Source organism: Nanorana parkeri, unplaced genomic scaffold (genome assembly GCF_000935625.1).
Source record: "Nanorana parkeri isolate BGI_ZX_2015 unplaced genomic scaffold, ASM93562v1 scaffold3, whole genome shotgun sequence".
NCBI lineage: Eukaryota > Metazoa > Chordata > Amphibia > Anura > Dicroglossidae > Nanorana > Nanorana parkeri.
The window spans coordinates 6,134,302-6,149,186 of record NW_017306271.1 but is presented as its reverse complement, the minus strand read 5'-3'; positions in this window follow the sequence as shown (position 1 = coordinate 6,149,186).

Sequence of the window (14,885 nt, the reverse complement as noted above, 5' to 3'; positions counted from 1 at the left end):
CACGCTCCCTTACTAACGGTTGAAAGTGATTGCACCAGACCTCCGCTTATAGCCCCTCCTTCAGACTTTCCTAAGTTTGTTAACCCTACTCCCTTCAAAAACTTTTTTGCTATTATGACAATAGCAGCTGATTTAGTTGCGTGAAAAGATATGTTTGTGAAAGTATGAGCAAAGCCAAGTAGATGGTGGGTTAAAATCCAGTTGAGTATGCTGATACTTATGGTTCTTATGGTTTCAGAAAGCGCGATCTATACACTTTATTTCTAAATGCTGTCTACCTGCTGCAGTACAGCTGGCCATACAGTTGCACTTTATCCTTGTTTAGCCTGCAAAAACAGCGTACATGGGGAAATCTCCGCTGCTGGTCTATAGTATTCTGATGGCCGGTGCCCAAAGCTGTCAGAGTATCTGAAAAGTGACTGCAGCTGATTGGCGAAAATCGGTAGGGATTTTCGGCAAAGGAGACATGCAAAGTGCAGTGTGTACGCTCAGCCCATTCACGGCATCTCTTAGCCCTCATTCACTGTGTGCACGGCCGTATCGGGCAGCTCCCGGGAAGGACAGGTGCTGCGTGATTATACGCCACAGCCTGTCCTTCTCTATCAGACTATGCCCGCTCCCGCTGTACGCCGCCGTACTCCCATAGAGAAGGACAGGCTGCTACGTATAATCACACGCAGCACCTGTCACTCCCAGGAGCTGCCCGATATGGCCGTGCACGCAGCATGGATCTATACGGGCTGCCCATTTATTGTGTGAATGAGGACTAAAGGTGGCCATACACCTTACAACCATTGTACAACTTTTCTTGTCCAGACATCTCACCCTCATTCAATTTTCTTACAACTAGCCCATAATGCACAGACCAATGTAATTCACAATTAAGGTTTGTTAGCGCCACCACCTAGGTGATTTTCATCGAAAGAACAGGTTTTCGTTTGAGCATGTGCAGTTTTTATCTTGAGATTTTTGTTGTACAAAAACGCAACTAACCTGTCAATTTTCGCCTAACTAGACGAAAGTTTTCTAGCCTGCTTGAAAGGCAAAAATCTGCCAGTTGTACAGTAATTGAGGTTGTGCACTTCCCATCAACTGGCAGATTTTCAGACGAAAACGCAATCGCAGACAAAAATCTCCAGATAATTGTAAGGTGTATGGGCACCTTTAGATGGGGAAGATGTAACACCTGCGCACATGTGCAGGAGTTACATCATCAGTGGCCACCAAATGGCTGAAAAGGACTCTTCAATTCAAGATCAATTTGCCAGCGCTGGAGAAGGGCATGTCTGTAAGGTAAATAGCATGTCTGGAGGATAGGGTTGCCACCTGTCCGGGATTCACCCGGGCAGTCTGGGTTTGAATGCTGTGTCCAGGTTTCATTGCAGCAGAAACACAGACACAAGATGTCAGGCAGACAGGGGCAACCAAAATTAAGATAGGGGCTACTGGCCTCCCACTGAAAAAGTCTCAATTGTTATATTTACATATTAGTGGGTGGCGCAATTTACATATGAGTAAGCTGTGACTCATTCTCCCACACAAATGTCTGGGCGTCGCTAGAATGTTCGGGTTTCGCTTGAAGAAAAGGTGGCAAACCTAATGGAGTAGTCCCCACTGCCAGGTATTGTCTTTAGTAGTTGCTGCTTTATTGACTGCTGAATACCAGACCAGCACCTGCATCTAATTGGATGCAGTCACTGTTTGGCTGCGAATTTTCAGACTGACTCCTTTGACAATAGTTGAATAAAAAATCAACTTTTGTTGAGTGGGTTCGGGGTGTTGGTGCTGGGGGTACAGGATTAGAGGTGGTCACCAACATTGTGACAGCTTAACATTTAATAATGAATTCAATGATTAACCATATCAAAAGTTCAACCCAGTCCTGAAGGAGTGAATTTCACCACAAATGTTTCAACATGGGGGTATTGTATATCTGAAGGGGGTAATAAAATACACATCAACTATGTATGCCCCCTTAAAGTGACACTAGACTTAGGAATCAAATCTTAACAATACATTCAAGTACCTTAACTATTAGCCCAGGTTCCCACGCGTCTGTACGTGCGTTAGCAGCATGCGGTTATTTGCGCGTCGCGCACATTTGAATGTGCATTTAAACGTGCGTACATAAAGACGCACGTTTTGATTGGCAATGCAAAAACGCTCACGAAAATGTGCAACGTGCTTCTGTTGCGCATTTTTGGCCATTTCCAGTTAACTCTATGGGGAGGAAAAGTGTTTTGAACTGCCAAAGAAGCTCCTGTATCTTTTTAGGCATCTGGCGTTTTCCTGCTAGGCGTTTTTCTGCTCAGGTGTGAATCAGGACCATTGAACATCGTGGAATTTCTTGTGTTGGGCAGTTAAAAGGGTTTTCCGAACTGCTCAAAAACGCCTAGGTGTGAACCAGAGCTTAACAAAAATGTATCTTATTTGTGAATCACTCCGCTGTAGATCCTTAAATCATCTCTGTATTGGTGTTGACACTGTCCTTCCTTCTGGAGGGTGGCTACTTTTGGACTCCATGGTCCCTGTGTGTGTTGTAAAGTAGCCACCGCACCAAGCTCGCTTCTGTGATGGATTCCAATCTCACATTTAGTTTAATAATTTTGGAGTGCTAGGACCATGGGGATCAAAAGTAGCCACCCTCCAGAAGGAAGGATAGTATCAGCACCAATTCAGAGATGATTTGAGGGTCTACAGCCGAGTGATACACAAATAAGAATAATTTTTGTTAATAATTAGGGGTATTTGAATGCATTTTTAAGATTTTACTCCTGAGTCTAGTGTCACCTTAAGGGGGGGGGGGTTATCATTTGTGTTCAACTTTGTTATTTACTAATAAAACTTTTAACATATTATATTGTAAGCTATGTCTTCTTGGTGCTACATTGAAAGTCCCATTTTCCACCATATATATTTATTCATGGATATACAGAGAGAGGCAGTATTAGTGAGACTCTGTAGTAAATCTAAGTTGGGATTTCTCTCCATTTCAGTGTGTAAAATATATATGAGGGTACCTCAGGGAGAAAGACTTGCTGCACCAAATCAATAGCCAAAATATCAGTTGCATTCCAGTCAAGCAACTAAATGCCAAGCTGTAATGCATATGCATATGAGATTCAGGCGCTCCGCAACATTCATGGACTACAGCAGTGCCGTTTGGCCTACAAATAAAGTAATTCCCCCTTCCACAGTAATAAGCGTAGATGGAGGAAATTCCTGCTGACAGCTATTGTAAATAGTAGCTGCTGCTGAATATCCGGACAGAGTGCTGTTTGTCGGAAAATTTTGACTGGCTCCTGTGGCAAAAATCAATTTAAAAATTGAATTTGTCGGATGGAGGGGTGCCAGAAGGGCCAGCTGCAGCTCGAATTTCAGCCGGTTAATCAGACACCTGCCAAAATTGTCTCCATCAGTGGCCAGCTTTACAATAGCTGAGCTGAAAACTGATACATTGGTTATGATGGACTGAATCGGGGCAGAACAAAACATGTCATTCGATGTTCCAAGCTGTCTAAGGAAGCACCCTCTTTATCCTAGTTTAACTGTAACAAAAGGTAAACCCAAGTGAAGCAATGCTGCTCTGTCCATATACTGTATTCCAAAAGAATATACTCTAATGGAACACACAGTAGAGAATGCATAACTGGGCCACAACCCTGATTAAGGTTCCGGATTAAAAACGTTTGGCTCACATATTGTGACAATTAATAACATATTGTTATTAATTCCCATTAAAAGTAGTATTAAACTATCAAACTTTTTTTTTATAATGAATCCAATAATGGAGTGTTAGCTTGAGCAGTTACAGTCATCATGTTTCTGAACAGCTGGCTCCAACTCTCTCAGCTTGGCTTCCCTAAACTTCCTGTCCAGTACAAAACCACAAGGGACAGAGCAGTTAATCTACTAACTTGGGGAAGTTAAGAGGGAGCAGGAAGCTGGGGAGTGGCTTGCCTTGCTGTGCCTCCGTGTTTGTGGAGACACACACAACTTACTAGCACACACAAGGATGGCTCACTAGGACCATGCAAGGGTAAGGAGACACCCTAAAACAGGATATCAGGACCAGTGCTCCAGGGACCAGCTGATACTGCAGGAAGCTACAACTTATAAGTATTGAGTAACAGCATATGTTGTAAGTGATTTAATCGGCATTTGAAATAGCTTATACACCTTTTGACTTTAATATCACTGCTGTTAATTTTTTTTTATGAAAATCAAATATTCTTGGAAAATCTGTGCTGGTGCAGAAGCAGGAGATGCTTCTGTCTCTGGTGTTGCTGGGGTGGGAGCTTCATCTACTATCAGGACACAAGCCTGCAAAAAATACAGGGAGAGTGCTCCTACATATAGTATGGTTGTTATTGTTATTATTATTATTATTATTTATATTAGGATTGATATAGCGCCAACAGTTTGCGCAGCGCTTTACAATATAAGGAAGACATTACAACCACAAAACAATTCAAGACAATATCAAGTAAGAATGTCAGTACTCCTTTTACATGGAGCTGAACCATCTGTAAAACCAACAGCTGAGCCCTCATGATTACTACAAGAGAGTTGCTGTCCTGCTGTCATTTGAATTTTGACTGCTGAGTTACGCAGGGGAAAATTGGGCGTGCAGACAAGCAACTCGTGCATAAATGAAGGCTACAAACAGTTTGCTGCCCTTATTCATAAATGAATGCTTATATGCAAATCAGCTTCTCTGGACTAAATGAAATGATTTGCAACATTGAGAGGGAAATTTATCAGAACTCGAGCAGACAAAATCTAGAGCAGTTGCCCATAGCAAGCAATCAGCTTCTTGTTGGTTATGTGTTTAGATGAAGCACTGAGATCTTGAGGAATACTGAATTAAGTTTTACTTGCTTAGAAGGATATTATATCAAAATACAGCATTTACAGCATACAGCTAGAACTTCCTGTATACCATAGATAAAAGCATGCATGTAGAAAACTAGCATAGACTTGACTTGCACTACAGCGCCATCTGGTGCTCAAAAGACAATATTACACCTCTGAATGTCAGTAATACAAATCAGTGTATGCTGTTGTATTTCCAACACTGCTCCCTTCAGTGTGTTCAGTTAAGATTTTAAATTGAAAGAGGGAAGCTGATTGGTTGCCATGCATTACTGCTCCAGAATTTGTCTGCTCCATTTTTGATAAATTCCCTTCTATGTGTTTATTAGTGGATAATACAATATTTTATGACTGTTTATTATCATTATATTACTGAATTATTGTCAGACAAGCCATTCTGAAAAGTTGCTGCAGTCTTTTTCCCAGGACAAAGTATCGACATAGAGGTCAAAGGGAGGAAACAGTGAGCAGTGCAGAGGAAACGAAAAAAAATCAAGATTCCTGGAAGTTTTGGTTTAAGAAGAAACGCTGAAGCAGGAGACGTAATTATTTTATTTTTTTTGCATGTCTTTTTTAAAATGTGAACATTCATTTAGATAAAAGGGGTACTAGAATTCATCAATAGAGTCCTGGAAAGATATAAGAAACGTTTGGGTGGCTTAAAGTATATGTAAACTCAATCACTACCATCTTATATAAGTTCATAATGTCAATTTAAGGTCTCATGCACATGAGGAAATGAGGCCGTATAACCTAAATTGTGGGTGTATTTACCCAACTAGTATGCACAACTGCTGTATACAGCCACCCATAGTAATGAATGGCTAACGGGTGGCTGTATGCATGTTGATGCCGCTACTTGCATAAACACATCCATGCGTAAAGCTTTACGCTTCTGGATGCAGACTGTCTATGCTCATATACATGCGTTGTTTTATGCAAGAAGAAGCGTAAACTTGCTTAGATCCGCATAGTCATTCATTACAATGGGTGGCTGTGCACACCAGCTGTGCAAATACTACGTCAGTTGACATAATATGGCCTCATGACATAACTATGTCAGTTGACATAATATGGCCTCATGAGCCCATATGCACGAAGCCTAATAGTGTTTACTAATATATTTAAATGTGCATCTTTTATTAAAGTAATACCTGATGACCCTGCAATAAAGGTAATTCTGCAGACACTTCCTAGATGCAGAGCCAGCCCACTCCCCCATCTGTTCCTCCAGTCAGAGCTGGAGGATCGGAGCGGGGAGGGGGGAATCCCTGCAGGAAGCTGTGACTGATAGTGGCAGCTCTCTGCAGGGACAGGATCGGGAAGTGAGCGAGTGACGGCATGTGTTTGCTCACTTCCCGATCTATTGAGCCGACCTGTGACAGTTTAATTGTCACACGTCGGCTCAAACTATGAGGCTGAGTGATTTTCACTCACCTTATAGTTCTCCTTTTAACCTCGCTGGCGGTAATCCCGAGTGTGGCTCGGGGTTAATTTTCATTACCAAAGCGGTAACCCCGAGCCACACTCGGGATTACATCGCGCGTTACTTACCTTGTCCACGATCCCCGCTCTGTCCTCCAGCCGATGCCGGCATCCATCTTCCGGGTTCCGTCCCTTGCAAGCGTCCGCGTCGCAGGGGGGCAGAACCGGTGGGAAATTTAAAAGTAAAAAAACGAAGAAAAAAAATTGAAACGAAAAAGGGCAAAAAAATATGAAATAATCAGACCACCAGGGAGGTTAAGTATACTTTGTCTCCCATTGTCCCCATCAGGAAACCCGCCATGAGAAATGCCATGCAGCTCTCAGTGTATGTGGACGAGTAATGGCTGCAAAGAGGCTGCGTGAGATCAGCAGTACTGAGATGCAAAAAGGAATAAAAAAGAGTGAAAACAAAGATTTTATTTTCTTAAATGGCAGTTGTTTAAAATACACAAAGGGGAATTTATAAAAACTGGAGCAGACAGAATCATTAGAGTAATTGCCCATTGCAACCAATCAGTTTCTATCTTCAGTTTGTTTAATTAAAATTTGAAAATGAATGATAGAAACTGGTTGGTTGCCATGAGCAACTGCTCCAGATTTTGCATGCTTACGTTTTGATAAATTCCCCTCACAGTGCTTTAGCAAACATAATGTCATTTCTTGAGGGTTTACATCTATTTTAATTTTTCAGAATTTATCAAAAACTGTCCCCTTTATAAATATATATTTATATAATAAGGTATAAAAATACAAGGTCCAAATAAATATAAAAGCTTTTATTTACCTAAAAGTATTGCCTACAGACATATGCATTTCAATCAGTATAGAAAAAACATGTTTATATGTAATTGAATTAGAATTTGGGGAGCTTCAGGAACGAAATGCCAGAAGCAAGAGTTGTTCTCATTTTCCTTTTCATGTTTTTGATCCAGTGTGGGAGAAATAAAAGGTAAAAATCTGACTGATCGATATGGGAAACGAAAACACTGCTTCTTTCAGGCACTTTTATTTCTGATTCGCAGCATGAATCATTGTGTGCTTGCAGGAAAATGTAATTCAATTCTTTATCATTTTTTTGTTTTGTTTTACATTTTGATTCAGTGTTTAAAAACAATTGGGTCACTTAAAGCCTAAGGGCACGTTCACACTAGCTGCATGCTAAAACAGTTGGTTAGCGAATGGACTAGTGTTTGTTGTGTGCCGGCGGTGGGGGGCGCTGCCTGGCATTGTTACAATGCAAAGCTCAGTTTACCTTTTTCTTTATTGAAATGTCAAAGTGACATTTCACTCATTCAACTGAGCTGTGATGCAAAAATGAAAGGTGAGTTCAGGTGAGCTCTGGTGCATTGTGGAAAATGCAGCATGTCTACATTTTTACACAATGCACTGAATGCCACCTGAAGGCAGCATTGTAGTGTGAACAGGGCACTTAGAATGCGACACAGGCATTAACCCTTGCTACATAGTTGTTGCTACCCACTGCTATCTCCCCCAACTGTCCATACTTGATGTATAGATTGACTTATTGACAACATGTATGTGATGCATATTTGGACATCCCTGTTTTCTTTTTGTAACTAAAAAAAAAAACCACAAATACCTCTTTAAATAAAGAATTTACAAAAAAAAACAGGGCACTTAGAAAACAATTGTTTTCATGTGTCCTTGCAGTGACTGGCGTTGATCAAGGGCAGCAAAACCACAGTCACCATATACAGCGTAAACATGTCCTAACTCTGGGTACATTACAAATAATTACAATTGCTTCCACCTTCTCCCATGAGAGGGTGGGCTAGCACTCATTAATACTTACCTTACATGTTCCTGCAAACTTTCAGTTGTAATGACTGTTTAAATGAAGCAACTCTACATGCTGGTCTCCAACCAGTCTTGTCACGGCCGCTCTCAGTGACATCATCATCAATCAGTGGTCAGCTCAGTGCTGTAGTGGTTAGCGCTTCTGCCTTGTAGCACTGGTGGTCCCTGGTTTAAATCCTGGCCAGGTCACTAGCTACAAGAAGTTTGCATGTTCTCCCTGTGCTTGCGTGGGTTTTTTCGCACACTCCAAAGACATGCTGCTAGGTTAATTGGCCCTCTTGTATGCATGTGAGAAGGGCCTTAGATTGTAAGCTCCTTGAGGGCAGAGATGGATGTAAATGTGCGCTGTGTAAATTGTTGGCGCTTTATAAATACCAATAATAAATAAATCAGTGCAGGGTCATCATGATCAACCCTATCATCAGGATGCGACATTGAATGGAGTGGTCGCTTGAAGAAGTGCCCTTCCACTTTCGAGTTCTGGAGACCATAGGACTGGACTGCTAGCTGTTGCAGGACCAGTGGCAGACATACCATGTGTGCAGTTGTAAATGGGCTCTCTGAGACTTAGGGGCCCATTTATAATAGATGTAGGTCAGCAGGGTGCTAGGACCCCCTCCTGCTGTCACATAGACCTATTCCATCTAGCTGTGAATCCATACTCAGTGCTTTTTTTAAAAGGGATTGGCTCAAAAAGTGACCTTGCACAGGGATCTTTTGATGACAGTTGTATTAGCGATTTATCCCTTGCTGAGACCTCTATGCCTGCCCTGTATAAGCAGATACAATCACTGCAGACAATCCTTATCAGATAGCTGAACTCACCAAATACCTTTTCATCCACAAAGGTGCTTTATTCCATCTATCAGGTTATAGCAGACAACAGGATACAGCAGATGAATGAATTGACGGTATTTAAAGTAGTCAAAGATGATAATGTTTCCAAGCATGCAATGCAGATTAATATGTTGTCCTGTTACAAGCAGCCATGACACTAGGCACTGAGCAAGAAAGGGAAATACATCATAGATGGGAGGGAACACAGAAAACATGTGCAATAACCAAGTGCAATAACTAGAATGTTAGTAAGAATGTGCAATAACTAAGATGTCAGTATATGAACTTACTATAATGTCAGTGAGAAAGTGGCTTAAAGGAGAACTATGGGGTTAAGGCTTTTTCCCATAGTTCTCCTTAAGGTAACGGGAGGACACAAACTAGCGTCCTCCCGTCACCTTAGGCTCGGTATACCGCGAGCTGCTGCTCGCGGTATACTGAGACGCTGCAGCTGAACCGGATCCCGACAATTATGCGGATCCACCCAGCTGCATGACTGACAGCTGGCTCTGCCTATCTAGAGGCAGAGCCAGCTGTACCTGCCCCCTCCCCCGTCACGGCAGAGAGCCGTGACAGGATCGAGAGGTGAGCGAACACCGGTATGTGTTCGCTCACCTCTCGATCTACTGAGCCGACCTGTGACAGTCTCATTGTCACAGGTCGGCTAGAACTATGAGGTGAGTGAAAAGCACTCACCTCATAGTTCTCCTTTAAGGAAAATAAACTATATCAATTCTCATCCCACATTTGTATGAATATTAACCATGACTATATTTTACACAACTATTGTGGCGGTAGTGGTGACCACTGCACAGGACCATTGAGCATGAGAAATACGCATCATTACGCGCTGCCCGGTTTCCTGATTGGCCAGGAAACGGCTCCATGCTCTCTCGTCACTTGTGACTTCCCGGCCAATCAGGAAGCTAGCAAATCCGTGTAATGACGCAGCGCCCGGCATTCTGATTGGCCGGGAAGCCGGTGTCATGCTCCCTCGTCATCTCATGAATCATAATATTTTTAAAAATGTGACTTGTCCCTTTAAGAAAAAGTATCGTTAATTGGTATCTGTGAGTACTTGATCAAAAATATCGATACTCGTACTCGGTCTTAAAAAAGTGGTATCGGTGCATCCCTAGAAAAGAGGTTTGTATATCCTTATCCTGGTGTGCTAGCTTTGTGAATGTATGTGCTGTGTTGTGTTGGGTAGTTGGAGAAGCATCTAGTAAACATGGCAAGGGTCATGTGACTGCACATTTGCATTTGGAGTGGCAGAATTGTTTTGCCACCTTCGTGAGGAATAAATGAGAACTGCGGAAGAATTTCCATTCAGTGTAAAGTGAGTGCACCAAGGCGTCATTGAAATATCTTGGCACTTTATCGTGGGAAGCTAGCCGGCCCGTTGTTCATACTCAATCTATTCAGCCGTAGACGTAAGACATTTTTCCTTCCAGCTGGCTACCCCTCTAATAGACTTTGATTGAGGAGTGACCCAAACTCACTCTCCCACCACTGTCCTTGTTTGACATTATATTGCTGAACACGCACATGAAATGCACTCCTACCGTCTAGTACTGATGCATTTGTAAAAAGGCTTTTATATAACTTAACAGAGGCTGGTAGTACCTTGATGAATGGCCTCGTCAACAAAAAATATTCCCATCCTAACTTATATATTATTATGTGATACTGGTTCTTTTTATTACTTTTCCCACTGTCTAGTGAAGTTTCAATTAGGAAAAATGCAACTCCACCCAGAACTGATCTTTTATTATTTTGTAGCGTGCTATTAAATCTAGTGTTCATCAGATTGTATGTGGTCTGATACTCATTTGTAGTTTGGTTCATGTTGTTCTCCCCCTAAACAATCTATCATTGCTTGCCATCTGTCTGCTGCCAGAAGTACTACAAGGTGTGCTCTGGTGATAGAACAGAGCAGCCAATGGGATTGCTAGGAGTAGATGTCCCTTCTGCGCTGTACTGTCTAAGCTGGCTAGGCCCTAATCGCCTGGAGACTAGCCTTGGAATCACCCTGGAACCTGGGGGCAGCAGGTCCAGTTGTTGCTGCTGCTAAAGATAGAGATCAGTACCTAATACCTCAAGTAATGCAGTGTCCGGTGCTTGGCCTGCGGTGCATGGAAGCTGCAGCCACACTCCCTGAGAAGCCCCGGAGTCTAAATCTGCCTAGATGATCCTAACCCTTCTCTACCTCTCTCCCTGAAGTTCTACAATAACAGTTTCAAGCATCATAACTACAGTCTGGACCTCACTTCAATCGTTCAACAGAAGGGCGATAAGTGCTGATGGGCAAAGTGAGCAACAATACCCCTAGACAAGAAGAATCTGAGCTGTTGTAACCCATAGCAACCGACCCTAGTAACGCCTGGTGTGCTGTGGATCGATATTAGAGGTTTCTTATAGAGGAAAGGCAGGGAGACCCGTTAGTTCAGTTTACTGTAGATCTCCCCTTCAGAGCCACCAGTAGGGTTATCCTATATTGGGATAGCACGGACCGGGAAGGGGGTGCGCTACAATTTTTTGGTTGCAGTTGAATTACTGGCTAGCAGCTCAGACTTTCCTGTTTCAGTCTGCTCTGCAAAGAGAGGTGTATTTTGCACCCTTTAGACACAGGCTGTCAGTAGGACAGCGGCCTGCAGGCAACAGCTTCTCCACTCCCAGACAAGCCGCTCCAATCTACCTCCAGCACTAGTATACAGATTGCTCCACAATGCTATGGAGGGCATTGGTTACAGGCTTTACACGCTTCAACAGTAAACAGCTTCTCCACTGCTGGTCCAGCCACTCTGACACCCCACCTACTGACCGTATGGCTGCAATAAAGTGACTGCAATGATGCCTGTGGCTAATCATTCAGGAGAGAGAATGAAGAGAGACAGCCAGGAGAGTACAATGATTAACCACAGGCTCTAAAGGGTGCAGCTTACAGCCTTTAGTAAAACGCTGTTCCTAGGCTGTACTGCTAAGCTACGGAGAGCATCAATTACATAAAGGCTCTGCAGAAGAGCCAGTGGATAACTACTATCCCTAATGCTGGGGATAGTGTCTATCAAATAGATACTATCCCTAATGCCACTGACTCAAGCACTTTGACAGTGCCATTCATGTCAATTGAATTCCAGACACCCCCTGCACGCAAAAAATAGTGCATGCAGTGGCGTCACAAGGAGGGTGCGGGGGGTGTGGCCCGCACCTGGGTGCCACCATTGGACTGACGGTCATTTTGGTGTCACCCCTTATGAAATATCGGGCACTCGTTCTTGGACTGAGAGCCCGACAGTGTCAGGAGAGAGGAGGGGACCCGGCGGCATACCGCATCCTGCCGGGTGAACGTCCCCTCTTCTCTCTGTCGGCGTCCATCACCAAGATGGCCGGCAGCAGGCGTCAAAAAGACTACTGCGCATGCGCGACCCCAGGTGACACCCAGCCTCGCGACACCACTGAGTGCATGCACAATGTTTTGTGATTGCACTACATCTGAATGCAGGACATTGTATCACCATGCATTCTGGTGAAGCCAATGACATGAATAGCACTGCCAATACCTACACCCTCCCCCCATTAATAGCCAGCAGACACCTGGAAAGTCTTGTCACAGCACCATAGGAGGTATTGGCAGTGCTATTCATGTCATTGGCTTCACCAGAATGCATGGTAATACAATGTCCTGCATTCAGGTGTAGTTCAATCACAAAACATTGTGCATCCACTCAGTGGCTTCGCGAGGCTGGGTGTCACCCGGGGTCGCACATGCGCAGTGGTCTTTTTGACGCCTGCTTGACGTCACAGCCGGCTTCAACCAGTTGCTATTTATTGGCCGGGACCTACGAGAAGACTCTGGCAGGTGCTGGCCAATAGGAAACAGGATGTGCATCGTTTTTTTTTCTTTAAAATATTTTACATTTTTAATAAATTTTCCTATTTTTTAAACAATTTTTCTACATTTTTTTTTTCTCATTTAACTTTTTTTCTATTATGCTCGCTACCATGGAGGTGCTGAGCAGAATAGCCAACCAGAATGCCGCTTGCGGCATTTGGCTATTTACTTATTGTGAGCTTACTTATAGAGTGAGATGCCGGAGCTCTGGCTTAGCCGATCCAGATGTTGGATCAACTGAGTCAAACTCCTTCTGCACTTCGGCTCAGCCGAACATACAGAGTATGTTCGGCTGACCGAAGGCAGCCGATGTACGGCTGATTTTAGCCGAGATACGGCTGAAATCAGCCCTACAAGGCTGAAGTGAATAGCCGAACAGCGTTCAGCTCACTTCGGCTCCGTTATTCAGTCGGTGAATAACCCCCATATCGTTTGCGCACATATATAACGCTATATGTGAAACAACTGCACGGATTTCGCTCGTTTGCAGCTATTATATAGCCACAAACGTTCGCGCTTGCACTATTTTGGGGGCCGTGCGGTTTCGTACCGTGCGGTCCCGCAACAGTCTGGACAAAGCACATAAAAGTGCATTGCTTTTTCTGTTTAGAGCGGCTCTGCTCGTATTCAGACAGCCGCTCCAGTGTGAATGGAGCTTTAACCCACGCAACCCCCAAAATACTGCAAGCGCAATAATCCATCAGATTCCGCACGTTCGCGGCTATATTTTATATAATATAAAACGAGCGGAATCCGTGCAGTTCACATATAGCATTTGCGTCCCGTGCAGGTTCCCACATGAAAAACCGCACGGGAAACGCAAACGCTGTATGTAAATAGAGACTAAAAGGTTAAAAATCTTCCTATTTACAGCTTAAAGAAAAAATGTCATTAAATTCACTTACCAGCATCAGGGCTCCCGATCACCAGGTTCCAGTAGAACTCCTCCAGTGGGGGGCCAGGGCCGGATCTCAGTGGGGCCCCCCCAGCATGAGGCTCTCGTGCCTCCGTCCCTCCATCCACCCTCCGCGGTAGGTCCGCCCCCATCCACTGTGACACGCCCCACCTCAGAGCTCTTTTCGGCCGCAGTGCTGTAGGAGATCCCGCTCTGTTAAAGCGGCAACGGCAGTGCACAGCGGGCCCGGCCGGAAGGCAGGCGACACTGCCGTCGCCGTTTTAACAAACCCTCATCCCCTTCCATGCGGGCTGAAAAGGGCTCGGGGGTCGCTGACGGGCCCCATCTTTGGCCCTCGGGCAATGCCCATTTGCTCAGTCTGCCCCTGGTAGGGGCCCGGCCGGGAAGATTGTGAGCTCTGCTCCTGACCGGGCCCCCCTCCGTTGCGGGCCCCATAGCGCCCGCATGGGTCGCAATGGCGGTAGTTCCGCCCCTGCTCCTAATATACTGTACATTACATGCTCCTGAATGCTGCATTCAGAAAGCTGCGCTGTACACTGCATATTCCTGAACCTGACCCCTTTTCTTTATATGAAATGTCACATAATAGTAACTAGGGATGCACCAATACTGTTTTCCGGTATGGAGTACGAGTGCTGATATTTATCTTTCGGTACTTGCAAATACCGCGTACGGATACCAGTACTTCCACTAGCATGGAGCTGGCTTCCAGGGCAATCGGGAAGCCAGACGGCATGTCATTGCCCGGGAAGCTGCCTCCATGCTGTTTGGCTGGCTCCATGCTGATTGGCTGGGAAGCCGGCCAATTAGAAAGACGGGAGGCAGGTTATTATCAGCAACCCAGCTTCCTGATTGGCCGGAAAGATGGCTCCATGCAATCTCCAAAGCCTGGCTTCCCAGCCAATCAGTATGGAGTTGGCTTCCCAGGCAATCAGGAAGCTGGTAGACGGGTCATTACCCGCCACCCAGCTTATTGATTGGTCAGGAAGCCGGCTCAATTCTGTTTGGCTGGCTCCATGCTGATTGGCTTGGAAGGGGGCTCCTGATTGGCCGGGAAGC